We start from the raw sequence: 26,916 nt of genomic DNA on the forward strand, positions 1-26,916 counted from the left end.
CAATGGTTTGTTTTGACAATATCGATAATGTGTAGTTTTAGAGGAGAGAGGGATCCCGGGAGAAATCCGCCTCTCCGGCTCTTGCACGACAGAGGCGTAATTCCCCCCGGAAGCCTCGCTCCTCCCATTGTTCACGCGGTTTATTTCACCGCTTATGGCATTATATATTTGCAGTTGTACATTGGATACATGTTGACCTCCTCGCTGTTTCCACAGGTGGGAGGACAGTGAGGGGCGGAGGGGGTATTGATGTTTCTCCAGCCACCGTGCTTACAATTAAGTGGACAGTGGTGGAAAAGAGGGGGGTAGCCAGATCGCCATGCGCACAATTAAGTGGACAGCGATAGGCAAGGGAAGGAGAAGTAATGCGATGGGGCCCGGGGCGAGTTGCCCTGGGTTACCCGGTTTTATTGTGTGCTATACGAGGACAGAGAGGGCCTCGCCCCGCCAGCAGCAGAGGACATCATTGATGCCCCAGCGGCTATACGCGGCAAGAGGGCCGAGGACGGCCGCGTCCCTCTCTATCCTCTCTCTGATCTTATATTTAGCTACACTGACTATTTCTGCTTGTCTCTTCTCGAATAGAGAAGTGTTTCTTGCAGTCCACAGACACCATAGTATGAGTTTAAAGATGTACACCACTAAGTTAGTTTTGCTCTTGTCACCCTTAGCTGTGGATAGTCCAAGAGTAAGGATGACAGTGTTAACATTACGGGTTAGGGGAGTAGCGTTAATCCGCTCAGCTATAGGAAATGCCCAGTCCCAGACCCGCGTCGCAAAGTCGCAAGATAAAAACACGTGCTTTAATGTCTCGGTCCTGCCACAGCGGTGGCAGTTCGGCGAAAACGTGCAGTGCATGTGGCTGGTGAGGAAACTCGCTGTGCGAACCACGCGGTGGCGGATCTTCCACAGCAGGTCGCTCTCCCAATTCGTGCTCAGCCCGCCGTATGTGTTCCGCCAGACTGAGGACCAGGGAATCCCTGGCAGTCGCAGTCTGTCTTCCCACGTCTGTTGAGCTTTGCATGAATTGGGGAGGAGTGCTACAAACTCCGAGTAGATGTTTTTAACCTTCAGCGTTCGGAGGGGAGCGGAAGCTAGCCAAGGCTTGATCTCCGCCATGGCCTGGAGGAGATCGTCATAGACCCTGGGTCGTTTGCCAGGCGCCGCGACCGGAGCGGAATTGCCTTTCAGCCAATTCCACTGGGACGCAGCAAGCCGCTTATTCCACAGCCAGTTTCCAAAAATCAGTTTAATATATGAGCTACTCAATGAGCAGCGTATCAGATATTAAGCTGATAAGAACAGATACTACACTTGATCTTAGCCAAAAGGCCGAGAAGCGATGCAGAATCTGGCTCGGACTACATGGAGCGTTTATCATTCTAGGCCTCCGCCATGTGGGTGACGGACTCGGTTTTAGGCCCTTCTGCCTCCTAAGATCACATGTGATGATCAGTCATGAACGTACGAGCAGTATTCGCTTGATACACCGTCTTTGCGAGTGCAATGAGACATTTTTACCGCGCTAGTGCGTGCGTACGTTCTCACCGCACCGCTATAAAAGTCTAAAATATCACCGAGATCTTTCGTCTACGGCCATACCATCGAGAAAACACCGGTTCTCGTCCGATCACCGAAGTTAAGCTCGATTGGGCGCGGTTAGTACTTGGATGGGTGACCGCCTGGGAATACCGCGTGCTGTAGGCATTTCTTTTTCATTTTTTTCTAAACTATAAAGAAAAAGTTAGTGCAGGTTGATCATTGTCTAAGCTAAAGAAATGCCTCAGTTGTATGCGTTCTCAACTCGATCTATAGACAATTCAGGCATACTCAGCGACCGTATTGTAATCAAAATCGCGGTCGTAAACGTTCGCAAACGTTCAGCAGATTCAAGTAGAGTCATAATATTACAAGCGATCAGATCAGTGGATTGTGAAAGCCTGTAAGAGCGTTAGTACTCGCATAGGAAATGTCTCTCAATGCAGTAAAATACTATGAGAGAAAGTGCGCAGTATTATCGCATTGGTCGCGCGTTTACACCGCGAGTGAACACGAACATTACTCAGCTCACATCTCATACAAGCTGAGATGCCATTCATAGCGTAAACCTTGTCCAAATAAATGCTTTTCGAGATCATGTTTTCACTCACTAGAATAAAGCGCGAAGGTTGCAAAGCAGCGCGCGTATTCCACTGTTCTATTTTAGTGACGAAACAGTCGCACTGAACTTTCATCGCCGGTTAGCAACAACTGATCAAAACACAGCTCACCTTCGCTCGTTTCATCGCAAAAACACCGCTAGAATGCAGACCAAACACGACTAAAGCCTCTGCCCACCATGACGGTAATGTGAGAGCAAGTTGTTCGCTATTAGAAGTTAGAAATTTTACAATAGTTGACTGATTACAAGCGGTGTGAAGTCCGTGCTCTCGAGTCGCTCGTTGTGATTGTGTTGTGATTACACTTGATTCGTATTGTTCGGGGACTAGCGCGAACGCAGGTCCCCACTACCAGAAATTATACGCTCGAGTTACCCACATTTGGGGTAATCGCAGGGGTCAACCCAATCGAAGTGCAATGAGAGGGCCTCACCCTGAGAGGACCGCCTTGGTGATCACGGTAAACCTCCCGCGTCAGGTAAGTATGAGTTTATTTGGCGTCCCTGTACACCGACTGTCCCCGGCTGATTTCATCCTCCATGTGGGAACGGTGCATCGCGGTGATTATGACCCGTCGTCTTAATGACGATCCTGTCTCTTATTGATCTCTCCCGCTATAGCTCGCATGAACAGCACGTAAATGATGCTCGAGGTGTTGCTTGAATGTGTCTTCCCGAAAGGGAAGGGGGCCGTACTCGGAGGTAGTGCAATACCGAGACAACCCGTGGCTGGGACGCAGCAAGCCGCTTATTCCACAGCCAGTTTCCAAAAATCAGTTTAATATATGAGCTACTCAATGAGCAGCGTATCAGATATTAAGCTGATAAGAACAGATACTACACTTGATCTTAGCCAAAAGGCCGAGAAGCGATGCAGAATCTGGCTCGGACTACATGGAGCGTTTATCATTCTAGGCCTCCGCCATGTGGGTGACGGACTCGGTTTTAGGCCCTTCTGCCTCCTAAGATCACATGTGATGATCAGTCATGAACGTACGAGCAGTATTCGCTTGATACACCGTCTTTGCGAGTGCAATGAGACATTTTTACCGCGCTAGTGCGTGCGTACGTTCTCACCGCACCGCTATAAAAGTCTAAAATATCACCGAGATCTTTCGTCTACGGCCATACCATCGAGAAAACACCGGTTCTCGTCCGATCACCGAAGTTAAGCTCGATTGGGCGCGGTTAGTACTTGGATGGGTGACCGCCTGGGAATACCGCGTGCTGTAGGCATTTCTTTTTCATTTTTTTCTAAACTATAAAGAAAAAGTTAGTGCAGGTTGATCATTGTCTAAGCTATAGAAATGCCTCAGTTGTATGCGTTCTCAACTCGATCTATAGACAATTCAGGCATACTCAGCGACCGTATTGTAATCAAAATCGCGGTCGTAAACGTTCGCAAACGTTCAGCAGATTCAAGTAGAGTCATAATATTACAAGCGATCAGATCAGTGGATTGTGAAAGCCTGTAAGAGCGTTAGTACTCGCATAGGAAATGTCTCTCAATGCAGTAAAATACTATGAGAGAAAGTGCGCAGTATTATCGCATTGGTCGCGCGTTTACACCGCGAGTGAACACGAACATTACTCAGCTCACATCTCATACAAGCTGAGATGCCATTCATAGCGTAAACCTTGTCCAAATAAATGCTTTTCGAGATCATGTTTTCACTCACTAGAATAAAGCGCGAAGGTTGCAAAGCAGCGCGCGTATTCCACTGTTCTATTTTAGTGACGAAACAGTCGCACTGAACTTTCATCGCCGGTTAGCAACAACTGATCAAAACACAGCTCACCTTCGCTCGTTTCATCGCAAAAACACCGCTAGAATGCAGACCAAACACGACTAAAGCCTCTGCCCACCATGACGGTAATGTGAGAGCAAGTTGTTCGCTATTAGAAGTTAGAAATTTTACAATAGTTGACTGATTACAAGCGGTGTGAAGTCCGTGCTCTCGAGTCGCTCGTTGTGATTGTGTTGTGATTACACTTGATTCGTATTGTTCGGGGACTAGCGCGAACGCAGGTCCCCACTACCAGAAATTATACGCTCGAGTTACCCACATTTGGGGTAATCGCAGGGGTCAACCCAATCGAAGTGCAATGAGAGGGCCTCACCCTGAGAGGACCGCCTTGGTGATCACGGTAAACCTCCCGCGTCAGGTAAGTATGAGTTTATTTGGCGTCCCTGTACACCGACTGTCCCCGGCTGATTTCATCCTCCATGTGGGAACGGTGCATCGCGGTGATTATGACCCGTCGTCTTAATGACGATCCTGTCTCTTATTGATCTCTCCCGCTATAGCTCGCATGAACAGCACGTAAATGATGCTCGAGGTGTTGCTTGAATGTGTCTTCCCGAAAGGGAAGGGGGCCGTACTCGGAGGTAGTGCAATACCGAGACAACCCGTGGCTGGGACGCAGCAAGCCGCTTATTCCACAGCCAGTTTCCAAAAATCAGTTTAATATATGAGCTACTCAATGAGCAGCGTATCAGATATTAAGCTGATAAGAACAGATACTACACTTGATCTTAGCCAAAAGGCCGAGAAGCGATGCAGAATCTGGCTCGGACTACATGGAGCGTTTATCATTCTAGGCCTCCGCCATGTGGGTGACGGACTCGGTTTTAGGCCCTTCTGCCTCCTAAGATCACATGTGATGATCAGTCATGAACGTACGAGCAGTATTCGCTTGATACACCGTCTTTGCGAGTGCAATGAGACATTTTTACCGCGCTAGTGCGTGCGTACGTTCTCACCGCACCGCTATAAAAGTCTAAAATATCACCGAGATCTTTCGTCTACGGCCATACCATCGAGAAAACACCGGTTCTCGTCCGATCACCGAAGTTAAGCTCGATTGGGCGCGGTTAGTACTTGGATGGGTGACCGCCTGGGAATACCGCGTGCTGTAGGCATTTCTTTTTCATTTTTTTCTAAACTATAAAGAAAAAGTTAGTGCAGGTTGATCATTGTCTAAGCTAAAGAAATGCCTCAGTTGTATGCGTTCTCAACTCGATCTATAGACAATTCAGGCATACTCAGCGACCGTATTGTAATCAAAATCGCGGTCGTAAACGTTCGCAAACGTTCAGCAGATTCAAGTAGAGTCATAATATTACAAGCGATCAGATCAGTGGATTGTGAAAGCCTGTAAGAGCGTTAGTACTCGCATAGGAAATGTCTCTCAATGCAGTAAAATACTATGAGAGAAAGTGCGCAGTATTATCGCATTGGTCGCGCGTTTACACCGCGAGTGAACACGAACATTACTCAGCTCACATCTCATACAAGCTGAGATGCCATTCATAGCGTAAACCTTGTCCAAATAAATGCTTTTCGAGATCATGTTTTCACTCACTAGAATAAAGCGCGAAGGTTGCAAAGCAGCGCGCGTATTCCACTGTTCTATTTTAGTGACGAAACAGTCGCACTGAACTTTCATCGCCGGTTAGCAACAACTGATCAAAACACAGCTCACCTTCGCTCGTTTCATCGCAAAAACACCGCTAGAATGCAGACCAAACACGACTAAAGCCTCTGCCCACCATGACGGTAATGTGAGAGCAAGTTGTTCGCTATTAGAAGTTAGAAATTTTACAATAGTTGACTGATTACAAGCGGTGTGAAGTCCGTGCTCTCGAGTCGCTCGTTGTGATTGTGTTGTGATTACACTTGATTCGTATTGTTCGGGGACTAGCGCGAACGCAGGTCCCCACTACCAGAAATTATACGCTCGAGTTACCCACATTTGGGGTAATCGCAGGGGTCAACCCAATCGAAGTGCAATGAGAGGGCCTCACCCTGAGAGGACCGCCTTGGTGATCACGGTAAACCTCCCGCGTCAGGTAAGTATGAGTTTATTTGGCGTCCCTGTACACCGACTGTCCCCGGCTGATTTCATCCTCCATGTGGGAACGGTGCATCGCGGTGATTATGACCCGTCGTCTTAATGACGATCCTGTCTCTTATTGATCTCTCCCGCTATAGCTCGCATGAACAGCACGTAAATGATGCTCGAGGTGTTGCTTGAATGTGTCTTCCCGAAAGGGAAGGGGGCCGTACTCGGAGGTAGTGCAATACCGAGACAACCCGTGGCTGGGACGCAGCAAGCCGCTTATTCCACAGCCAGTTTCCAAAAATCAGTTTAATATATGAGCTACTCAATGAGCAGCGTATCAGATATTAAGCTGATAAGAACAGATACTTTTTTTTTTGTATTTGAATAGTTTATTTACAATAAATCAAATCTATTATACAATCTTTAAATCCGGTTGAGGACTATATCTAATCTTGATTACAATGGTTTGTTTTGACAATATCGATAATGTGTAGTTTTAGAGGAGAGAGGGATCCCGGGAGAAATCCGCCTCTCCGGCTCTTGCACGACAGAGGCGTAATTCCCCCCGGAAGCCTCGCTCCTCCCATTGTTCACGCGGTTTATTTCACCGCTTATGGCATTATATATTTGCAGTTGTACATTGGATACATGTTGACCTCCTCGCTGTTTCCACAGGTGGGAGGACAGTGAGGGGCGGAGGGGGTATTGATGTTTCTCCAGCCACCGTGCTTACAATTAAGTGGACAGTGGTGGAAAAGAGGGGGGTAGCCAGATCGCCATGCGCACAATTAAGTGGACAGCGATAGGCAAGGGAAGGAGAAGTAATGCGATGGGGCCCGGGGCGAGTTGCCCTGGGTTACCCGGTTTTATTGTGTGCTATACGAGGACAGAGAGGGCCTCGCCCCGCCAGCAGCAGAGGACATCATTGATGCCCCAGCGGCTATACGCGGCAAGAGGGCCGAGGACGGCCGCGTCCCTCTCTATCCTCTCTCTGATCTTATATTTAGCTACACTGACTATTTCTGCTTGTCTCTTCTCGAATAGAGAAGTGTTTCTTGCAGTCCACAGACACCATAGTATGAGTTTAAAGATGTACACCACTAAGTTAGTTTTGCTCTTGTCACCCTTAGCTGTGGATAGTCCAAGAGTAAGGATGACAGTGTTAACATTACGGGTTAGGGGAGTAGCGTTAATCCGCTCAGCTATAGGAAATGCCCAGTCCCAGACCCGCGTCGCAAAGTCGCAAGATAAAAACACGTGCTTTAATGTCTCGGTCCTGCCACAGCGGTGGCAGTTCGGCGAAAACGTGCAGTGCATGTGGCTGGTGAGGAAACTCGCTGTGCGAACCACGCGGTGGCGGATCTTCCACAGCAGGTCGCTCTCCCAATTCGTGCTCAGCCCGCCGTATGTGTTCCGCCAGACTGAGGACCAGGGAATCCCTGGCAGTCGCAGTCTGTCTTCCCACGTCTGTTGAGCTTTGCATGAATTGGGGAGGAGTGCTACAAACTCCGAGTAGATGTTTTTAACCTTCAGCGTTCGGAGGGGAGCGGAAGCTAGCCAAGGCTTGATCTCCGCCATGGCCTGGAGGAGATCGTCATAGACCCTGGGTCGTTTGCCAGGCGCCGCGACCGGAGCGGAATTGCCTTTCAGCCAATTCCACTCCTTACGGATACCGAGCTTGCGGCTAGTCCAATAGCGCGCTAGGTTTGCCCATGTAGCCTTATTGTCAGGGTTAGCCACTTGTGCAATCCATTTCAGCTGCAGGGATTTCACCTTTGACTGAATGTGGATGGCCGCCAGGCCTCCCTTTTCACGCGGTTGCACGCACTTTTCTCTGCTAACCTGGGGGGTCTTACCAGACCAGACGAAATCCCAGACAAGTTTGTTCACCTTTGTGGCTACAGGAGGGGGCATTCTCAGCACACTGGCTGTGTACCAGAGTTTGCTCATCCCGAGCACATTGGTTATTAGAACTTTGCCCTTCAGGGATAGAGTCCGGCTGCGCCACAAGGTGAGGGTTTTTTCGAGTTTTTCTACGCGAGGTGCCCAGTTAAACTCGGTCAGGTCTCCAAACCCGTGCCAGATTCCAAGGATATGGAGCTTGTCTCTCTGCCACTTAATATCCACCGGAGTCTGGTCAGATCCTCGAGAGGAACCGATCCAGAGACTTTCGGATTTCGTGGCATTGAGCTTTGCTCCGGAAGCGCGTTCGTATGTACCAATTAGCGCGAAAGCCCTACGTATAGAGTAAGAGTCTCGCAGCAGGAGGGTCATGTCGTCGGCGTACTGAGTTGTTTTAACCGTCGCTTTTGACTGGGGAAGATGAAGACCAGTGACCTGAGGGTCTTTCCTGATCGCGTTTCCCAGAACCTCTGCACAAAGGCAGTAGAGCATGGGGCTAAGGGGGCAACCTTGGCGGACGCCGCGCTGTAGGGGGAAGAAGCTCGTGAGCCAGCCGTTATTACATACCGAGGCTTTACTGCCGTTGTACAGAGTCTTAATCCAGCGCCTAAAAACAGGCCCGAAATTCATTTTCTCGAGAACGCGATCGAGAAAATCTCTGTCCACTCTATCAAAAGCTTTTTCCTGATCAAGTGCAATGAGGGCACCGGGAAGTCGTTTAGTTTCGGCATAGTCGAGAATATCCCTTATTAGGAAGTTGTTCTCGAAGATGCTTCGTCCCGGCACCCCGCATGTCTGATCAGGAGAAAGAACTGACGCGAGTACGGGTTTCAGCCTGTTTGCCAGTGCTTTTGCGCCAATCTTGTAATCTACGTTTAGTAGCGAGATTGGGCGCCAGTTCTTGAGGAGAAGTCTATCCCCCTTTTTAAAGAGCAACGAGAGTATGCTCCGCGTCTGGGATCCAGAGAGGTGGGTATAATCGTAGCCACTATTTAAAGTATCCACCAGATCACACCCCACTAAATCCCAGAAGCGGAGATAGAACTCGGCTGGGAGACCGTCGTCTCCGGGGGTCTTGTTCCTCTTCATCTGGGTGAGGGCCTCACGGCACTCAGCCTCAGATAAAGGGGATTCAAGTGAAGACCTCTCCTCCTCGGAAAGGCGAGCGTCCAGCCTAGAGAGCAAGGAATCCTGAGCCTCAGGGTCTGTTGTTTCAGCGGTGTAAAGCGTGGTGTAAAACTCGCGCACCGCAGCCAAGATGTCTGAGGTGTTTGAGGCTGTACGTCCGCTGGAGGTGTGAAGCTCGGTGATGGTGTGTTTGGTGCGATTGTTGCTCTCTAGGCCGAAGAAATACCGGGTGGGTTTTTCCCCTTCCTCAAGCCATTGTGCTCTAGAGCGGACTTTAACCCCTTCTAACACGCGGGTCTGTGCGTCTTCTAGCTCCTGCTTTATAGCACGGAGGCGAGAGACGTCAGCACCGTGCGTGTTTAGGCGTTGGTATTCCCGCTCTAGGGTGGCAATGTGGTGTCGCTTTTCTTTGGAAAGACGCACGGACGCGGCTATCGCAAGACGCTTTAGGTGAAATTTTCCCAAATCCCACCAGACCCGGCGGTCTGGGAACTGGGGTCGTTTCTGCTGCCACGAGGGCCAGAAGGCGCGAACGCTTTTGCGAAAGTCCCCGTTCTGCAGGACAGAGACATTAAATTTCCATGCACCTCTCCCTGCTGGCTCGATGTCGGGGATTGTGAGGCGCGCATGTACGGCTGCGTGGTCTGAGAAAGGGAATGGCCTGACGGTACAAGACCCCCCCTGCATGAAAGGTTCCGGGGCGTAGATACGATCGATCCGTGTTCCCACCCTGCGATCAGGCGTGATATAAGTTACTGCCGTACCCAATGGTGAGTGCGATCGATAGAGGTCTAAGACCCGGAAACGTTCAAGGAAGGTATGTAAAGCAGGGTATCCTAATGTACCGCTAAGCGCGCTACCCCCCCCATTTGTCTAGGGCTATGTTACTTACACAATTAAAATCTCCTCCGATGATGGCGGGTACCCCCGGGTGAGAGAGCCGCCAAAGATTTCCGTAAAAGGCGACTCTCTCTGCCGGGAGATTCGGAGCATAAAGGTTGTTCAAAGAGAAGCGCGTTTTGTTAACCTCAATGAGGACGCTGAGGAACCTGCCCTCAGTATCCCGTTTGAGGCTCACAAACTTGAAATTAAAGGACGGCTTAAACAGCACTCCGACGCCACGTGCGTGAGGAGACCCACAGCTCCAATAAGCCGGTCCCCCCCACTCCTTTTCCCAATGCTGCTCTTCCGTGGCAGTTGAAATGTGGGTCTCCTGCACGAACGCAACATCGCAGTTCATGCTGCGAAGCGCACTAAAAACTTTTTCACGTTTAGGCGCCTCATGGATGCCATTGACGTTAATCGTGCAAACCGAGAACGCCATTGTGAAACAAAAATAGATTAACATAAACATGAGGTTAAGATTAATGATGCACATCTTTACCCTCGTAGAGGTGTTGGAAATGTTGGCGGTAGAGCTTGTCAAACAGCTGTTTAGCACGCTGCTCCCCCTTCATGTTCTCCCATCGGGTGCGGAGTTCGCTCTGTGCTGCGTGTCCAGCGAGTCGCAGCTTTTGGTGCGTGTAATCACCGTGCTTGTGCTGGAGAAAGAGGGCGAGTGCGTCCAGTCGGGAGCTTGAGTCCACTCCCGCGATTCTGCGGGCGTCTGATTTGAGATCTTTTACGAAAGCCCGCTCGTTTTCAGCTCGACTTCCAGCTCGACTTTCCTTTCGCGGGGGAGAGTCCGTTAAGTGAAGACCGGGTGGTCTTTTCTCTCCGGTCTTCGGGGAGGGTTCCTCGGTGCCGGTCTTTGGGGAGGACTCTGTTGGTACAAGGGAATCCTCGGAGATTGTGTGCTCTTGCGCTGTTGCGGGGGCAGCTGCCTCGTCCTGGTCCTTTTCGCGGTCAGAGGCCGTCTCTGTCGGTAGCGGCAGATCCGGCGATAGTGGTGGCAGTGTCTCCTCCTCCTGCGCGCACTGCATGCGCTCCTGTTCGGTGGTGAGTTCTTCTCGACGACGGCGATGAGGGCGTCGGCGCGGTTTGGTGCATTCTTTCACACCGTGGCCTATCTCTGAGCATCTTAGGCAACTCTGAGGTTGCCCAGTATATTTGAAGCTCAGAGAGGCTCCGTTTGTTGTTAGGCGGGCTGGCAGGTCACGGAGTAACTTGTCGTACAGGACAAGGCGGCATCCATTTTCGAAAGCAGCCAGGTCGGGCTCTTTGTGATGAAGCCGCGAAATAGAGTGTAGGTCTCCGTATCTGGTCATCAAGTCGCGGAAGGTGTCATCCGGGAACTCAACAGGCACAAATACGGAGACTGCCGTTCTGCGCACGGAGACTGGGGCGAGTTGGTAGTGGCGGCCGCCGACGTCGAGGCCTCGAGAGGCAGCGAGAACAGCTGACTGCTCGGTTTTGAAGGTGATCTCTAGGCCAGAGACCACCTGGGCGGTGCCGACAATGTCGGCGGTTTCTGTCCCCAGGAAGGCGCGAAGGACCTCCGCCGCAGAGACTGGTGTGCTGTCGTATCGCAGACGTACTGTCCGCAGGGCTGCGAAAGACCGAAAGACGGTTGGTTTTCGCTGTTGTAAAGCTGCCTCCCTGTAAGACATAATCTTTCCAGTGGGTGTGGCTTTGGGCGTGTCCGTGGGCGTGTCCGTGGGCGTGTCCATGTCGTTTTCCGTTGGAGGAACCATTTTGGTGGGCGTGGTCAGGGCGTGGTCAGGGCGTGTTCTAGAGGCGTTCCCAAGCTGTGGGCGCGGTCCTGCTAAGCCCTGGTGCTAGCAGGTTTCTCTAGATCAAGCGTTATACCGTGGAAATTCCCAGAGAACGAAACACGTGTTTACGTGATTACGTAATCCGGGTTTTCCCACGCCGAGGGCGCTTATACGAGAAGACCCTCGTCTATTCCTATCTAACCTTCAAACCCGAGGCTTACACTCGTCTTCGGTCGATAAGAACAGATACTACACTTGATCTTAGCCAAAAGGCCGAGAAGCGATGCAGAATCTGGCTCGGACTACATGGAGCGTTTATCATTCTAGGCCTCCGCCATGTGGGTGACGGACTCGGTTTTAGGCCCTTCTGCCTCCTAAGATCACATGTGATGATCAGTCATGAACGTACGAGCAGTATTCGCTTGATACACCGTCTTTGCGAGTGCAATGAGACATTTTTACCGCGCTAGTGCGTGCGTACGTTCTCACCGCACCGCTATAAAAGTCTAAAATATCACCGAGATCTTTCGTCTACGGCCATACCATCGAGAAAACACCGGTTCTCGTCCGATCACCGAAGTTAAGCTCGATTGGGCGCGGTTAGTACTTGGATGGGTGACCGCCTGGGAATACCGCGTGCTGTAGGCATTTCTTTTTCATTTTTTTCTAAACTATAAAGAAAAAGTTAGTGCAGGTTGATCATTGTCTAAGCTAAAGAAATGCCTCAGTTGTATGCGTTCTCAACTCGATCTATAGACAATTCAGGCATACTCAGCGACCGTATTGTAATCAAAATCGCGGTCGTAAACGTTCGCAAACGTTCAGCAGATTCAAGTAGAGTCATAATATTACAAGCGATCAGATCAGTGGATTGTGAAAGCCTGTAAGAGCGTTAGTACTCGCATAGGAAATGTCTCTCAATGCAGTAAAATACTATGAGAGAAAGTGCGCAGTATTATCGCATTGGTCGCGCGTTTACACCGCGAGTGAACACGAACATTACTCAGCTCACATCTCATACAAGCTGAGATGCCATTCATAGCGTAAACCTTGTCCAAATAAATGCTTTTCGAGATCATGTTTTCACTCACTAGAATAAAGCGCGAAGGTTGCAAAGCAGCGCGCGTATTCCACTGTTCTATTTTAGTGACGAAACAGTCGCACTGAACTTTCATCGCCGGTTAGCAACAACTGATCAAAACACAGCTCACCTTCGCTCGTTTCATCGCAAAAACACCGCTAGAATGCAGACCAAACACGACTAAAGCCTCTGCCCACCATGACGGTAATGTGAGAGCAAGTTGTTCGCTATTAGAAGTTAGAAATTTTACAATAGTTGACTGATTACAAGCGGTGTGAAGTCCGTGCTCTCGAGTCGCTCGTTGTGATTGTGTTGTGATTACACTTGATTCGTATTGTTCGGGGACTAGCGCGAACGCAGGTCCCCACTACCAGAAATTATACGCTCGAGTTACCCACATTTGGGGTAATCGCAGGGGTCAACCCAATCGAAGTGCAATGAGAGGGCCTCACCCTGAGAGGACCGCCTTGGTGATCACGGTAAACCTCCCGCGTCAGGTAAGTATGAGTTTATTTGGCGTCCCTGTACACCGACTGTCCCCGGCTGATTTCATCCTCCATGTGGGAACGGTGCATCGCGGTGATTATGACCCGTCGTCTTAATGACGATCCTGTCTCTTATTGATCTCTCCCGCTATAGCTCGCATGAACAGCACGTAAATGATGCTCGAGGTGTTGCTTGAATGTGTCTTCCCGAAAGGGAAGGGGGCCGTACTCGGAGGTAGTGCAATACCGAGACAACCCGTGGCTGGGACGCAGCAAGCCGCTTATTCCACAGCCAGTTTCCAAAAATCAGTTTAATATATGAGCTACTCAATGAGCAGCGTATCAGATATTAAGCTGATAAGAACAGATACTACACTTGATCTTAGCCAAAAGGCCGAGAAGCGATGCAGAATCTGGCTCGGACTACATGGAGCGTTTATCATTCTAGGCCTCCGCCATGTGGGTGACGGACTCGGTTTTAGGCCCTTCTGCCTCCTAAGATCACATGTGATGATCAGTCATGAACGTACGAGCAGTATTCGCTTGATACACCGTCTTTGCGAGTGCAATGAGACATTTTTACCGCGCTAGTGCGTGCGTACGTTCTCACCGCACCGCTATAAAAGTCTAAAATATCACCGAGATCTTTCGTCTACGGCCATACCATCGAGAAAACACCGGTTCTCGTCCGATCACCGAAGTTAAGCTCGATTGGGCGCGGTTAGTACTTGGATGGGTGACCGCCTGGGAATACCGCGTGCTGTAGGCATTTCTTTTTCATTTTTTTCTAAACTATAAAGAAAAAGTTAGTGCAGGTTGATCATTGTCTAAGCTAAAGAAATGCCTCAGTTGTATGCGTTCTCAACTCGATCTATAGACAATTCAGGCATACTCAGCGACCGTATTGTAATCAAAATCGCGGTCGTAAACGTTCGCAAACGTTCAGCAGATTCAAGTAGAGTCATAATATTACAAGCGATCAGATCAGTGGATTGTGAAAGCCTGTAAGAGCGTTAGTACTCGCATAGGAAATGTCTCTCAATGCAGTAAAATACTATGAGAGAAAGTGCGCAGTATTATCGCATTGGTCGCGCGTTTACACCGCGAGTGAACACGAACATTACTCAGCTCACATCTCATACAAGCTGAGATGCCATTCATAGCGTAAACCTTGTCCAAATAAATGCTTTTCGAGATCATGTTTTCACTCACTAGAATAAAGCGCGAAGGTTGCAAAGCAGCGCGCGTATTCCACTGTTCTATTTTAGTGACGAAACAGTCGCACTGAACTTTCATCGCCGGTTAGCAACAACTGATCAAAACACAGCTCACCTTCGCTCGTTTCATCGCAAAAACACCGCTAGAATGCAGACCAAACACGACTAAAGCCTCTGCCCACCATGACGGTAATGTGAGAGCAAGTTGTTCGCTATTAGAAGTTAGAAATTTTACAATAGTTGACTGATTACAAGCGGTGTGAAGTCCGTGCTCTCGAGTCGCTCGTTGTGATTGTGTTGTGATTACACTTGATTCGTATTGTTCGGGGACTAGCGCGAACGCAGGTCCCCACTACCAGAAATGATACGCTCGAGTTACCCACATTTGGGGTAATCGCAGGGGTCAACCCAATCGAAGTGCAATGAGAGGGCCTCACCCTGAGAGGACCGCCTTGGTGATCACGGTAAACCTCCCGCGTCAGGTAAGTATGAGTTTATTTGGCGTCCCTGTACACCGACTGTCCCCGGCTGATTTCATCCTCCATGTGGGAACGGTGCATCGCGGTGATTATGACCCGTCGTCTTAATGACGATCCTGTCTCTTATTGATCTCTCCCGCTATAGCTCGCATGAACAGCACGTAAATGATGCTCGAGGTGTTGCTTGAATGTGTCTTCCCGAAAGGGAAGGGGGCCGTACTCGGAGGTAGTGCAATACCGAGACAACCCGTGGCTGGGACGCAGCAAGCCGCTTATTCCACAGCCAGTTTCCAAAAATCAGTTTAATATATGAGCTACTCAATGAGCAGCGTATCAGATATTAAGCTGATAAGAACAGATACTACACTTGATCTTAGCCAAAAGGCCGAGAAGCGATGCAGAATCTGGCTCGGACTACATGGAGCGTTTATCATTCTAGGCCTCCGCCATGTGGGTGACGGACTCGGTTTTAGGCCCTTCTGCCTCCTAAGATCACATGTGATGATCAGTCATGAACGTACGAGCAGTATTCGCTTGATACACCGTCTTTGCGAGTGCAATGAGACATTTTTACCGCGCTAGTGCGTGCGTACGTTCTCACCGCACCGCTATAAAAGTCTAAAATATCACCGAGATCTTTCGTCTACGGCCATACCATCGAGAAAACACCGGTTCTCGTCCGATCACCGAAGTTAAGCTCGATTGGGCGCGGTTAGTACTTGGATGGGTGACCGCCTGGGAATACCGCGTGCTGTAGGCATTTCTTTTTCATTTTTTTCTAAACTATAAAGAAAAAGTTAGTGCAGGTTGATCATTGTCTAAGCTAAAGAAATGCCTCAGTTGTATGCGTTCTCAACTCGATCTATAGACAATTCAGGCATACTCAGCGACCGTATTGTAATCAAAATCGCGGTCGTAAACGTTCGCAAACGTTCAGCAGATTCAAGTAGAGTCATAATATTACAAGCGATCAGATCAGTGGATTGTGAAAGCCTGTAAGAGCGTTAGTACTCGCATAGGAAATGTCTCTCAATGCAGTAAAATACTATGAGAGAAAGTGCGCAGTATTATCGCATTGGTCGCGCGTTTACACCGCGAGTGAACACGAACATTACTCAGCTCACATCTCATACAAGCTGAGATGCCATTCATAGCGTAAACCTTGTCCAAATAAATGCTTTTCGAGATCATGTTTTCACTCACTAGAATAAAGCGCGAAGGTTGCAAAGCAGCGCGCGTATTCCACTGTTCTATTTTAGTGACGAAACAGTCGCACTGAACTTTCATCGCCGGTTAGCAACAACTGATCAAAACACAGCTCACCTTCGCTCGTTTCATCGCAAAAACACCGCTAGAATGCAGACCAAACACGACTAAAGCCTCTGCCCACCATGACGGTAATGTGAGAGCAAGTTGTTCGCTATTAGAAGTTAGAAATTTTACAATAGTTGACTGATTACAAGCGGTGTGAAGTCCGTGCTCTCGAGTCGCTCGTTGTGATTGTGTTGTGATTACACTTGATTCGTATTGTTCGGGGACTAGCGCGAACGCAGGTCCCCACTACCAGAAATTATACGCTCGAGTTACCCACATTTGGGGTAATCGCAGGGGTCAACCCAATCGAAGTGCAATGAGAGGGCCTCACCCTGAGAGGACCGCCTTGGTGATCACGGTAAACCTCCCGCGTCAGGTAAGTATGAGTTTATTTGGCGTCCCTGTACACCGACTGTCCCCGGCTGATTTCATCCTCCATGTGGGAACGGTGCATCGCGGTGATTATGACCCGTCGTCTTAATGACGATCCTGTCTCTTATTGATCTCTCCCGCTATAGCTCGCATGAACAGCACGTAAATGATGCTCGAGGTGTTGCTTGAATGTGTCTTCCCGAAAGGGAAGGGGGCCGTACTCGGAGGTAGTGCAATACCGAGACAACCCGTGGCTGGGACGCAGCAAGCCGCTTATTCCACAGCCAGTTTCCAAAAATCAGTTTAATATATGAGCTACTCAATGAGCAGCGTATCAGATATTAAGCTGATAAGAACAGATACTACACTTGATCTTAGCCAAAAGGCCGAGAAGCGATGCAGAATCTGGCTCGGACTACATGGAGCGTTTATCATTCTAGGCCTCCGCCATGTGGGTGACGGACTCGGTTTTAGGCCCTTCTGCCTCCTAAGATCACATGTGATGATCAGTCATGAACGTACGAGCAGTATTCGCTTGATACACCGTCTTTGCGAGTGCAATGAGACATTTTTACCGCGCTAGTGCGTGCGTACGTTCTCACCGCACCGCTATAAAAGTCTAAAATATCACCGAGATCTTTCGTCTACGGCCATACCATCGAGAAAACACCGGTTCTCGTCCGATCACCGAAGTTAAGCTCGATTGGGCGCGGTTAGTACTTGGATGGGTGACCGCCTGGGAATACCGCGTGCTGTAGGCATTTCTTTTTCATTTTTTTCTAAACTATAAAGAAAAAGTTAGTGCAGGTTGATCATTGTCTAAGCTAAAGAAATGCCTCAGTTGTATGCGTTCTCAACTCGATCTATAGACAATTCAGGCATACTCAGCGACCGTATTGTAATCAAAATCGCGGTCGTAAACGTTCGCAAACGTTCAGCAGATTCAAGTAGAGTCATAATATTACAAGCGATCAGATCAGTGGATTGTGAAAGCCTGTAAGAGCGTTAGTACTCGCATAGGAAATGTCTCTCAATGCAGTAAAATACTATGAGAGAAAGTGCGCAGTATTATCGCATTGGTCGCGCGTTTACACCGCGAGTGAACACGAACATTACTCAGCTCACATCTCATACAAGCTGAGATGCCATTCATAGCGTAAACCTTGTCCAAATAAATGCTTTTCGAGATCATGTTTTCACTCACTAGAATAAAGCGCGAAGGTTGCAAAGCAGCGCGCGTATTCCACTGTTCTATTTTAGTGACGAAACAGTCGCACTGAACTTTCATCGCCGGTTAGCAACAACTGATCAAAACACAGCTCACCTTCGCTCGTTTCATCGCAAAAACACCGCTAGAATGCAGACCAAACACGACTAAAGCCTCTGCCCACCATGACGGTAATGTGAGAGCAAGTTGTTCGCTATTAGAAGTTAGAAATTTTACAATAGTTGACTGATTACAAGCGGTGTGAAGTCCGTGCTCTCGAGTCGCTCGTTGTGATTGTGTTGTGATTACACTTGATTCGTATTGTTCGGGGACTAGCGCGAACGCAGGTCCCCACTACCAGAAATTATACGCTCGAGTTACCCACATTTGGGGTAATCGCAGGGGTCAACCCAATCGAAGTGCAATGAGAGGGCCTCACCCTGAGAGGACCGCCTTGGTGATCACGGTAAACCTCCCGCGTCAGGTAAGTATGAGTTTATTTGGCGTCCCTGTACACCGACTGTCCCCGGCTGATTTCATCCTCCATGTGGGAACGGTGCATCGCGGTGATTATGACCCGTCGTCTTAATGACGATCCTGTCTCTTATTGATCTCTCCCGCTATAGCTCGCATGAACAGCACGTAAATGATGCTCGAGGTGTTGCTTGAATGTGTCTTCCCGAAAGGGAAGGGGGCCGTACTCGGAGGTAGTGCAATACCGAGACAACCCGTGGCTGGGACGCAGCAAGCCGCTTATTCCACAGCCAGTTTCCAAAAATCAGTTTAATATATGAGCTACTCAATGAGCAGCGTATCAGATATTAAGCTGATAAGAACAGATACTACACTTGATCTTAGCCAAAAGGCCGAGAAGCGATGCAGAATCTGGCTCGGACTACATGGAGCGTTTATCATTCTAGGCCTCCGCCATGTGGGTGACGGACTCGGTTTTAGGCCCTTCTGCCTCCTAAGATCACATGTGATGATCAGTCATGAACGTACGAGCAGTATTCGCTTGATACACCGTCTTTGCGAGTGCAATGAGACATTTTTACCGCGCTAGTGCGTGCGTACGTTCTCACCGCACCGCTATAAAAGTCTAAAATATCACCGAGATCTTTCGTCTACGGCCATACCATCGAGAAAACACCGGTTCTCGTCCGATCACCGAAGTTAAGCTCGATTGGGCGCGGTTAGTACTTGGATGGGTGACCGCCTGGGAATACCGCGTGCTGTAGGCATTTCTTTTTCATTTTTTTCTAAACTATAAAGAAAAAGTTAGTGCAGGTTGATCATTGTCTAAGCTAAAGAAATGCCTCAGTTGTATGCGTTCTCAACTCGATCTATAGACAATTCAGGCATACTCAGCGACCGTATTGTAATCAAAATCGCGGTCGTAAACGTTCGCAAACGTTCAGCAGATTCAAGTAGAGTCATAATATTACAAGCGATCAGATCAGTGGATTGTGAAAGCCTGTAAGAGCGTTAGTACTCGCATAGGAAATGTCTCTCAATGCAGTAAAATACTATGAGAGAAAGTGCGCAGTATTATCGCATTGGTCGCGCGTTTACACCGCGAGTGAACACGAACATTACTCAGCTCACATCTCATACAAGCTGAGATGCCATTCATAGCGTAAACCTTGTCCAAATAAATGCTTTTCGAGATCATGTTTTCACTCACTAGAATAAAGCGCGAAGGTTGCAAAGCAGCGCGCGTATTCCACTGTTCTATTTTAGTGACGAAACAGTCGCACTGAACTTTCATCGCCGGTTAGCAACAACTGATCAAAACACAGCTCACCTTCGCTCGTTTCATCGCAAAAACACCGCTAGAATGCAGACCAAACACGACTAAAGCCTCTGCCCACCATGACGGTAATGTGAGAGCAAGTTGTTCGCTATTAGAAGTTAGAAATTTTACAATAGTTGACTGATTACAAGCGGTGTGAAGTCCGTGCTCTCGAGTCGCTCGTTGTGATTGTGTTGTGATTACACTTGATTCGTATTGTTCGGGGACTAGCGCGAACGCAGGTCCCCACTACCAGAAATTATACGCTCGAGTTACCCACATTTGGGGTAATCGCAGGGGTCAACCCAATCGAAGTGCAATGAGAGGGCCTCACCCTGAGAGGACCGCCTTGGTGATCACGGTAAACCTCCCGCGTCAGGTAAGTATGAGTTTATTTGGCGTCCCTGTACACCGACTGTCCCCGGCTGATTTCATCCTCCATGTGGGAACGGTGCATCGCGGTGATTATGACCCGTCGTCTTAATGACGATCCTGTCTCTTATTGATCTCTCCCGCTATAGCTCGCATGAACAGCACGTAAATGATGCTCGAGGTGTTGCTTGAATGTGTCTTCCCGAAAGGGAAGGGGGCCGTACTCGGAGGTAGTGCAATACCGAGACAACCCGTGGCTGGGACGCAGCAAGCCGCTTATTCCACAGCCAGTTTCCAAAAATCAGTTTAATATATGAGCTACTCAATGAGCAGCGTATCAGATATTAAGCTGATAAGAACAGATACTACACTTGATCTTAGCCAAAAGGCCGAGAAGCGATGCAGAATCTGGCTCGGACTACATGGAGCGTTTATCATTCTAGGCCTCCGCCATGTGGGTGACGGACTCGGTTTTAGGCCCTTCTGCCTCCTAAGATCACATGTGATGATCAGTCATGAACGTACGAGCAGTATTCGCTTGATACACCGTCTTTGCGAGTGCAATGAGACATTTTTACCGCGCTAGTGCGTGCGTACGTTCTCACCGCACCGCTATAAAAGTCTAAAATATCACCGAGATCTTTCGTCTACGGCCATACCATCGAGAAAACACCGGTTCTCGTCCGATCACCGAAGTTAAGCTCGATTGGGCGCGGTTAGTACTTGGATGGGTGACCGCCTGGGAATACCGCGTGCTGTAGGCATTTCTTTTTCATTTTTTTCTAAACTATAAAGAAAAAGTTAGTGCAGGTTGATCATTGTCTAAGCTAAAGAAATGCCTCAGTTGTATGCGTTCTCAACTCGATCTATAGACAATTCAGGCATACTCAGCGACCGTATTGTAATCAAAATCGCGGTCGTAAACGTTCGCAAACGTTCAGCAGATTCAAGTAGAGTCATAATATTACAAGCGATCAGATCAGTGGATTGTGAAAGCCTGTAAGAGCGTTAGTACTCGCATAGGAAATGTCTCTCAATGCAGTAAAATACTATGAGAGAAAGTGCGCAGTATTATCGCATTGGTCGCGCGTTTACACCGCGAGTGAACACGAACATTACTCAGCTCACATCTCATACAAGCTGAGATGCCATTCATAGCGTAAACCTTGTCCAAATAAATGCTTTTCGAGATCATGTTTTCACTCACTAGAATAAAGCGCGAAGGTTGCAAAGCAGCGCGCGTATTCCACTGTTCTATTTTAGTGACGAAACAGTCGCACTGAACTTTCATCGCCGGTTAGCAACAACTGATCAAAACACAGCTCACCTTCGCTCGTTTCATCGCAAAAACACCGCTAGAATGCAGACCAAACACGACTAAAGCCTCTGCCCACCATGACGGTAATGTGAGAGCAAGTTGTTCGCTATTAGAAGTTAGAAATTTTACAATAGTTGACTGATTACAAGCGGTGTGAAGTCCGTGCTCTCGAGTCGCTCGTTGTGATTGTGTTGTGATTACACTTGATTCGTATTGTTCGGGGACTAGCGCGAACGCAGGTCCCCACTACCAGAAATTATACGCTCGAGTTACCCACATTTGGGGTAATCGCAGGGGTCAACCCAATCGAAGTGCAATGAGAGGGCCTCACCCTGAGAGGACCGCCTTGGTGATCACGGTAAACCTCCCGCGTCAGGTAAGTATGAGTTTATTTGGCGTCCCTGTACACCGACTGTCCCCGGCTGATTTCATCCTCCATGTGGGAACGGTGCATCGCGGTGATTATGACCCGTCGTCTTAATGACGATCCTGTCTCTTATTGATCTCTCCCGCTATAGCTCGCATGAACAGCACGTAAATGATGCTCGAGGTGTTGCTTGAATGTGTCTTCCCGAAAGGGAAGGGGGCCGTACTCGGAGGTAGTGCAATACCGAGACAACCCGTGGCTGGGACGCAGCAAGCCGCTTATTCCACAGCCAGTTTCCAAAAATCAGTTTAATATATGAGCTACTCAATGAGCAGCGTATCAGATATTAAGCTGATAAGAACAGATACTACACTTGATCTTAGCCAAAAGGCCGAGAAGCGATGCAGAATCTGGCTCGGACTACATGGAGCGTTTATCATTCTAGGCCTCCGCCATGTGGGTGACGGACTCGGTTTTAGGCCCTTCTGCCTCCTAAGATCACATGTGATGATCAGTCATGAACGTACGAGCAGTATTCGCTTGATACACCGTCTTTGCGAGTGCAATGAGACATTTTTACCGCGCTAGTGCGTGCGTACGTTCTCACCGCACCGCTATAAAAGTCTAAAATATCACCGAGATCTTTCGTCTACGGCCATACCATCGAGAAAACACCGGTTCTCGTCCGATCACCGAAGTTAAGCTCGATTGGGCGCGGTTAGTACTTGGATGGGTGACCGCCTGGGAATACCGCGTGCTGTAGGCATTTCTTTTTCATTTTTTTCTAAACTATAAAGAAAAAGTTAGTGCAGGTTGATCATTGTCTAAGCTAAAGAAATGCCTCAGTTGTATGCGTTCTCAACTCGATCTATAGACAATTCAGGCATACTCAGCGACCGTATTGTAATCAAAATCGCGGTCGTAAACGTTCGCAAACGTTCAGCAGATTCAAGTAGAGTCATAATATTACAAGCGATCAGATCAGTGGATTGTGAAAGCCTGTAAGAGCGTTAGTACTCGCATAGGAAATGTCTCTCAATGCAGTAAAATACTATGAGAGAAAGTGCGCAGTATTATCGCATTGGTCGCGCGTTTACACCGCGAGTGAACACGAACATTACTCAGCTCACATCTCATACAAGCTGAGATGCCATTCATAGCGTAAACCTTGTCCAAATAAATGCTTTTCGAGATCATGTTTTCACTCACTAGAATAAAGCGCGAAGGTTGCAAAGCAGCGCGCGTATTCCACTGTTCTATTTTAGTGACGAAACAGTCGCACTGAACTTTCATCGCCGGTTAGCAACAACTGATCAAAACACAGCTCACCTTCGCTCGTTTCATCGCAAAAACACCGCTAGAATGCAGACCAAACACGACTAAAGCCTCTGCCCACCATGACGGTAATGTGAGAGCAAGTTGTTCGCTATTAGAAGTTAGAAATTTTACAATAGTTGACTGATTACAAGCGGTGTGAAGTCCGTGCTCTCGAGTCGCTCGTTGTGATTGTGTTGTGATTACACTTGATTCGTATTGTTCGGGGACTAGCGCGAACGCAGGTCCCCACTACCAGAAATTATACGCTCGAGTTACCCACATTTGGGGTAATCGCAGGGGTCAACCCAATCGAAGTGCAATGAGAGGGCCTCACCCTGAGAGGACCGCCTTGGTGATCACGGTAAACCTCCCGCGTCAGGTAAGTATGAGTTTATTTGGCGTCCCTGTACACCGACTGTCCCCGGCTGATTTCATCCTCCATGTGGGAACGGTGCATCGCGGTGATTATGACCCGTCGTCTTAATGACGATCCTGTCTCTTATTGATCTCTCCCGCTATAGCTCGCATGAACAGCACGTAAATGATGCTCGAGGTGTTGCTTGAATGTGTCTTCCCGAAAGGGAAGGGGGCCGTACTCGGAGGTAGTGCAATACCGAGACAACCCGTGGCTGGGACGCAGCAAGCCGCTTATTCCACAGCCAGTTTCCAAAAATCAGTTTAATATATGAGCTACTCAATGAGCAGCGTATCAGATATTAAGCTGATAAGAACAGATACTACACTTGATCTTAGCCAAAAGGCCGAGAAGCGATGCAGAATCTGGCTCGGACTACATGGAGCGTTTATCATTCTAGGCCTCCGCCATGTGGGTGACGGACTCGGTTTTAGGCCCTTCTGCCTCCTAAGATCACATGTGATGATCAGTCATGAACGTACGAGCAGTATTCGCTTGATACACCGTCTTTGCGAGTGCAATGAGACATTTTTACCGCGCTAGTGCGTGCGTACGTTCTCACCGCACCGCTATAAAAGTCTAAAATATCACCGAGATCTTTCGTCTACGGCCATACCATCGAGAAAACACCGGTTCTCGTCCGATCACCGAAGTTAAGCTCGATTGGGCGCGGTTAGTACTTGGATGGGTGACCGCCTGGGAATACCGCGTGCTGTAGGCATTTCTTTTTCATTTTTTTCTAAACTATAAAGAAAAAGTTAGTGCAGGTTGATCATTGTCTAAGCTAAAGAAATGCCTCAGTTGTATGCGTTCTCAACTCGATCTATAGACAATTCAGGCATACTCAGCGACCGTATTGTAATCAAAATCGCGGTCGTAAACGTTCGCAAACGTTCAGCAGATTCAAGTAGAGTCATAATATTACAAGCGATCAGATCAGTGGATTGTGAAAGCCTGTAAGAGCGTTAGTACTCGCATAGGAAATGTCTCTCAATGCAGTAAAATACTATGAGAGAAAGTGCGCAGTATTATCGCATTGGTCGCGCGTTTACACCGCGAGTGAACACGAACATTACTCAGCTCACATCTCATACAAGCTGAGATGCCATTCATAGCGTAAACCTTGTCCAAATAAATGCTTTTCGAGATCATGTTTTCACTCACTAGAATAAAGCGCGAAGGTTGCAAAGCAGCGCGCGTATTCCACTGTTCTATTTTAGTGACGAAACAGTCGCACTGAACTTTCATCGCCGGTTAGCAACAACTGATCAAAACACAGCTCACCTTCGCTCGTTTCATCGCAAAAACACCGCTAGAATGCAGACCAAACACGACTAAAGCCTCTGCCCACCATGACGGTAATGTGAGAGCAAGTTGTTCGCTATTAGAAGTTAGAAATTTTACAATAGTTGACTGATTACAAGCGGTGTGAAGTCCGTGCTCTCGAGTCGCTCGTTGTGATTGTGTTGTGATTACACTTGATTCGTATTGTTCGGGGACTAGCGCGAACGCAGGTCCCCACTACCAGAAATGATACGCTCGAGTTACCCACATTTGGGGTAATCGCAGGGGTCAACCCAATCGAAGTGCAATGAGAGGGCCTCACCCTGAGAGGACCGCCTTGGTGATCACGGTAAACCTCCCGCGTCAGGTAAGTATGAGTTTATTTGGCGTCCCTGTACACCGACTGTCCCCGGCTGATTTCATCCTCCATGTGGGAACGGTGCATCGCGGTGATTATGACCCGTCGTCTTAATGACGATCCTGTCTCTTATTGATCTCTCCCGCTATAGCTCGCATGAACAGCACGTAAATGATGCTCGAGGTGTTGCTTGAATGTGTCTTCCCGAAAGGGAAGGGGGCCGTACTCGGAGGTAGTGCAATACCGAGACAACCCGTGGCTGGGACGCAGCAAGCCGCTTATTCCACAGCCAGTTTCCAAAAATCAGTTTAATATATGAGCTACTCAATGAGCAGCGTATCAGATATTAAGCTGATAAGAACAGATACTACACTTGATCTTAGCCAAAAGGCCGAGAAGCGATGCAGAATCTGGCTCGGACTACATGGAGCGTTTATCATTCTAGGCCTCCGCCATGTGGGTGACGGACTCGGTTTTAGGCCCTTCTGCCTCCTAAGATCACATGTGATGATCAGTCATGAACGTACGAGCAGTATTCGCTTGATACACCGTCTTTGCGAGTGCAATGAGACATTTTTACCGCGCTAGTGCGTGCGTACGTTCTCACCGCACCGCTATAAAAGTCTAAAATATCACCGAGATCTTTCGTCTACGGCCATACCATCGAGAAAACACCGGTTCTCGTCCGATCACCGAAGTTAAGCTCGATTGGGCGCGGTTAGTACTTGGATGGGTGACCGCCTGGGAATACCGCGTGCTGTAGGCATTTCTTTTTCATTTTTTTCTAAACTATAAAGAAAAAGTTAGTGCAGGTTGATCATTGTCTAAGCTAAAGAAATGCCTCAGTTGTATGCGTTCTCAACTCGATCTATAGACAATTCAGGCATACTCAGCGACCGTATTGTAATCAAAATCGCGGTCGTAAACGTTCGCAAACGTTCAGCAGATTCAAGTAGAGTCATAATATTACAAGCGATCAGATCAGTGGATTGTGAAAGCCTGTAAGAGCGTTAGTACTCGCATAGGAAATGTCTCTCAATGCAGTAAAATACTATGAGAGAAAGTGCGCAGTATTATCGCATTGGTCGCGCGTTTACACCGCGAGTGAACACGAACATTACTCAGCTCACATCTCATACAAGCTGAGATGCCATTCATAGCGTAAACCTTGTCCAAATAAATGCTTTTCGAGATCATGTTTTCACTCACTAGAATAAAGCGCGAAGGTTGCAAAGCAGCGCGCGTATTCCACTGTTCTATTTTAGTGACGAAACAGTCGCACTGAACTTTCATCGCCGGTTAGCAACAACTGATCAAAACACAGCTCACCTTCGCTCGTTTCATCGCAAAAACACCGCTAGAATGCAGACCAAACACGACTAAAGCCTCTGCCCACCATGACGGTAATGTGAGAGCAAGTTGTTCGCTATTAGAAGTTAGAAATTTTACAATAGTTGACTGATTACAAGCGGTGTGAAGTCCGTGCTCTCGAGTCGCTCGTTGTGATTGTGTTGTGATTACACTTGATTCGTATTGTTCGGGGACTAGCGCGAACGCAGGTCCCCACTACCAGAAATGATACGCTCGAGTTACCCACATTTGGGGTAATCGCAGGGGTCAACCCAATCGAAGTGCAATGAGAGGGCCTCACCCTGAGAGGACCGCCTTGGTGATCACGGTAAACCTCCCGCGTCAGGTAAGTATGAGTTTATTTGGCGTCCCTGTACACCGACTGTCCCCGGCTGATTTCATCCTCCATGTGGGAACGGTGCATCGCGGTGATTATGACCCGTCGTCTTAATGACGATCCTGTCTCTTATTGATCTCTCCCGCTATAGCTCGCATGAACA

At 48.5% G+C, this 26,916-nt stretch overlaps 36 non-coding genes and 1 pseudogene across 36 annotated transcripts; 12 read left to right on the forward strand and 25 right to left on the reverse strand.

The window, feature by feature from the left end:
• Nucleotides 1–1,160: 1,160 nt before the first annotated feature.
• On the reverse strand, nucleotides 1,161–1,344 carry LOC125570788 (annotated as a pseudogene).
• A 244-nt stretch (nucleotides 1,345–1,588) lies between these two features.
• On the forward strand, nucleotides 1,589–1,707 carry LOC125570967. The gene has a single exon (XR_007313277.1). It is a non-coding gene; the product is annotated as a 5S ribosomal RNA (ribosomal RNA).
• A 772-nt stretch (nucleotides 1,708–2,479) lies between these two features.
• Nucleotides 2,480–2,645, reverse strand: LOC125570374. Its single transcript, XR_007312701.1, has one exon. It is a non-coding gene; the product is annotated as a U1 spliceosomal RNA (small nuclear RNA).
• A 193-nt stretch (nucleotides 2,646–2,838) lies between these two features.
• On the reverse strand, nucleotides 2,839–3,031 carry LOC125570708. Its single transcript, XR_007313033.1, has one exon. It is a non-coding gene; the product is annotated as a U2 spliceosomal RNA (small nuclear RNA).
• Nucleotides 3,032–3,275: 244 nt separating this feature from the next.
• On the forward strand, nucleotides 3,276–3,394 carry LOC125570968. The gene has a single exon (XR_007313278.1). It is a non-coding gene; the product is annotated as a 5S ribosomal RNA (ribosomal RNA).
• A 772-nt stretch (nucleotides 3,395–4,166) lies between these two features.
• LOC125570375 lies at nucleotides 4,167–4,332 on the reverse strand. The gene has a single exon (XR_007312702.1). It is a non-coding gene; the product is annotated as a U1 spliceosomal RNA (small nuclear RNA).
• A 193-nt stretch (nucleotides 4,333–4,525) lies between these two features.
• Nucleotides 4,526–4,718, reverse strand: LOC125570709. Its single transcript, XR_007313034.1, has one exon. It is a non-coding gene; the product is annotated as a U2 spliceosomal RNA (small nuclear RNA).
• Nucleotides 4,719–4,962: 244 nt separating this feature from the next.
• Nucleotides 4,963–5,081, forward strand: LOC125570969. The gene has a single exon (XR_007313279.1). It is a non-coding gene; the product is annotated as a 5S ribosomal RNA (ribosomal RNA).
• A 772-nt stretch (nucleotides 5,082–5,853) lies between these two features.
• LOC125570376 lies at nucleotides 5,854–6,019 on the reverse strand. The gene has a single exon (XR_007312703.1). It is a non-coding gene; the product is annotated as a U1 spliceosomal RNA (small nuclear RNA).
• A 193-nt stretch (nucleotides 6,020–6,212) lies between these two features.
• Nucleotides 6,213–6,408, reverse strand: LOC125570804. The gene has a single exon (XR_007313119.1). It is a non-coding gene; the product is annotated as a U2 spliceosomal RNA (small nuclear RNA).
• A 5,370-nt stretch (nucleotides 6,409–11,778) lies between these two features.
• Nucleotides 11,779–11,973, reverse strand: LOC125570813. The gene has a single exon (XR_007313124.1). It is a non-coding gene; the product is annotated as a U2 spliceosomal RNA (small nuclear RNA).
• Nucleotides 11,974–12,217: 244 nt separating this feature from the next.
• Nucleotides 12,218–12,336, forward strand: LOC125570970. The gene has a single exon (XR_007313280.1). It is a non-coding gene; the product is annotated as a 5S ribosomal RNA (ribosomal RNA).
• Nucleotides 12,337–13,108: 772 nt separating this feature from the next.
• On the reverse strand, nucleotides 13,109–13,274 carry LOC125570377. The gene has a single exon (XR_007312704.1). It is a non-coding gene; the product is annotated as a U1 spliceosomal RNA (small nuclear RNA).
• A 193-nt stretch (nucleotides 13,275–13,467) lies between these two features.
• LOC125570710 lies at nucleotides 13,468–13,660 on the reverse strand. The gene has a single exon (XR_007313035.1). It is a non-coding gene; the product is annotated as a U2 spliceosomal RNA (small nuclear RNA).
• A 244-nt stretch (nucleotides 13,661–13,904) lies between these two features.
• On the forward strand, nucleotides 13,905–14,023 carry LOC125570971. Its single transcript, XR_007313281.1, has one exon. It is a non-coding gene; the product is annotated as a 5S ribosomal RNA (ribosomal RNA).
• A 772-nt stretch (nucleotides 14,024–14,795) lies between these two features.
• Nucleotides 14,796–14,961, reverse strand: LOC125570462. Its single transcript, XR_007312789.1, has one exon. It is a non-coding gene; the product is annotated as a U1 spliceosomal RNA (small nuclear RNA).
• Nucleotides 14,962–15,154: 193 nt separating this feature from the next.
• LOC125570711 lies at nucleotides 15,155–15,347 on the reverse strand. The gene has a single exon (XR_007313036.1). It is a non-coding gene; the product is annotated as a U2 spliceosomal RNA (small nuclear RNA).
• A 244-nt stretch (nucleotides 15,348–15,591) lies between these two features.
• On the forward strand, nucleotides 15,592–15,710 carry LOC125570972. The gene has a single exon (XR_007313282.1). It is a non-coding gene; the product is annotated as a 5S ribosomal RNA (ribosomal RNA).
• Nucleotides 15,711–16,482: 772 nt separating this feature from the next.
• Nucleotides 16,483–16,648, reverse strand: LOC125570378. Its single transcript, XR_007312705.1, has one exon. It is a non-coding gene; the product is annotated as a U1 spliceosomal RNA (small nuclear RNA).
• A 193-nt stretch (nucleotides 16,649–16,841) lies between these two features.
• Nucleotides 16,842–17,034, reverse strand: LOC125570712. Its single transcript, XR_007313037.1, has one exon. It is a non-coding gene; the product is annotated as a U2 spliceosomal RNA (small nuclear RNA).
• A 244-nt stretch (nucleotides 17,035–17,278) lies between these two features.
• LOC125570973 lies at nucleotides 17,279–17,397 on the forward strand. Its single transcript, XR_007313283.1, has one exon. It is a non-coding gene; the product is annotated as a 5S ribosomal RNA (ribosomal RNA).
• A 772-nt stretch (nucleotides 17,398–18,169) lies between these two features.
• LOC125570379 lies at nucleotides 18,170–18,335 on the reverse strand. The gene has a single exon (XR_007312706.1). It is a non-coding gene; the product is annotated as a U1 spliceosomal RNA (small nuclear RNA).
• A 193-nt stretch (nucleotides 18,336–18,528) lies between these two features.
• Nucleotides 18,529–18,721, reverse strand: LOC125570713. The gene has a single exon (XR_007313038.1). It is a non-coding gene; the product is annotated as a U2 spliceosomal RNA (small nuclear RNA).
• A 244-nt stretch (nucleotides 18,722–18,965) lies between these two features.
• Nucleotides 18,966–19,084, forward strand: LOC125570974. The gene has a single exon (XR_007313284.1). It is a non-coding gene; the product is annotated as a 5S ribosomal RNA (ribosomal RNA).
• Nucleotides 19,085–19,856: 772 nt separating this feature from the next.
• Nucleotides 19,857–20,022, reverse strand: LOC125570380. The gene has a single exon (XR_007312707.1). It is a non-coding gene; the product is annotated as a U1 spliceosomal RNA (small nuclear RNA).
• A 193-nt stretch (nucleotides 20,023–20,215) lies between these two features.
• On the reverse strand, nucleotides 20,216–20,408 carry LOC125570714. Its single transcript, XR_007313039.1, has one exon. It is a non-coding gene; the product is annotated as a U2 spliceosomal RNA (small nuclear RNA).
• A 244-nt stretch (nucleotides 20,409–20,652) lies between these two features.
• LOC125570976 lies at nucleotides 20,653–20,771 on the forward strand. Its single transcript, XR_007313286.1, has one exon. It is a non-coding gene; the product is annotated as a 5S ribosomal RNA (ribosomal RNA).
• A 772-nt stretch (nucleotides 20,772–21,543) lies between these two features.
• On the reverse strand, nucleotides 21,544–21,709 carry LOC125570381. Its single transcript, XR_007312708.1, has one exon. It is a non-coding gene; the product is annotated as a U1 spliceosomal RNA (small nuclear RNA).
• A 193-nt stretch (nucleotides 21,710–21,902) lies between these two features.
• Nucleotides 21,903–22,095, reverse strand: LOC125570715. The gene has a single exon (XR_007313040.1). It is a non-coding gene; the product is annotated as a U2 spliceosomal RNA (small nuclear RNA).
• A 244-nt stretch (nucleotides 22,096–22,339) lies between these two features.
• LOC125570977 lies at nucleotides 22,340–22,458 on the forward strand. Its single transcript, XR_007313287.1, has one exon. It is a non-coding gene; the product is annotated as a 5S ribosomal RNA (ribosomal RNA).
• Nucleotides 22,459–23,230: 772 nt separating this feature from the next.
• LOC125570382 lies at nucleotides 23,231–23,396 on the reverse strand. Its single transcript, XR_007312709.1, has one exon. It is a non-coding gene; the product is annotated as a U1 spliceosomal RNA (small nuclear RNA).
• Nucleotides 23,397–23,589: 193 nt separating this feature from the next.
• On the reverse strand, nucleotides 23,590–23,782 carry LOC125570716. The gene has a single exon (XR_007313041.1). It is a non-coding gene; the product is annotated as a U2 spliceosomal RNA (small nuclear RNA).
• A 244-nt stretch (nucleotides 23,783–24,026) lies between these two features.
• Nucleotides 24,027–24,145, forward strand: LOC125570978. Its single transcript, XR_007313288.1, has one exon. It is a non-coding gene; the product is annotated as a 5S ribosomal RNA (ribosomal RNA).
• Nucleotides 24,146–24,917: 772 nt separating this feature from the next.
• Nucleotides 24,918–25,083, reverse strand: LOC125570463. The gene has a single exon (XR_007312790.1). It is a non-coding gene; the product is annotated as a U1 spliceosomal RNA (small nuclear RNA).
• A 193-nt stretch (nucleotides 25,084–25,276) lies between these two features.
• Nucleotides 25,277–25,469, reverse strand: LOC125570718. The gene has a single exon (XR_007313043.1). It is a non-coding gene; the product is annotated as a U2 spliceosomal RNA (small nuclear RNA).
• A 244-nt stretch (nucleotides 25,470–25,713) lies between these two features.
• LOC125570979 lies at nucleotides 25,714–25,832 on the forward strand. The gene has a single exon (XR_007313289.1). It is a non-coding gene; the product is annotated as a 5S ribosomal RNA (ribosomal RNA).
• A 772-nt stretch (nucleotides 25,833–26,604) lies between these two features.
• On the reverse strand, nucleotides 26,605–26,770 carry LOC125570464. Its single transcript, XR_007312791.1, has one exon. It is a non-coding gene; the product is annotated as a U1 spliceosomal RNA (small nuclear RNA).
• Between the last annotated feature and the right edge of the window lie 146 nt (nucleotides 26,771–26,916).

Source organism: Nematostella vectensis, chromosome 8 (genome assembly GCF_932526225.1).
Source record: "Nematostella vectensis chromosome 8, jaNemVect1.1, whole genome shotgun sequence".
In the NCBI taxonomy this organism is placed as follows: Eukaryota; Metazoa; Cnidaria; class Anthozoa; order Actiniaria; family Edwardsiidae; genus Nematostella; species Nematostella vectensis.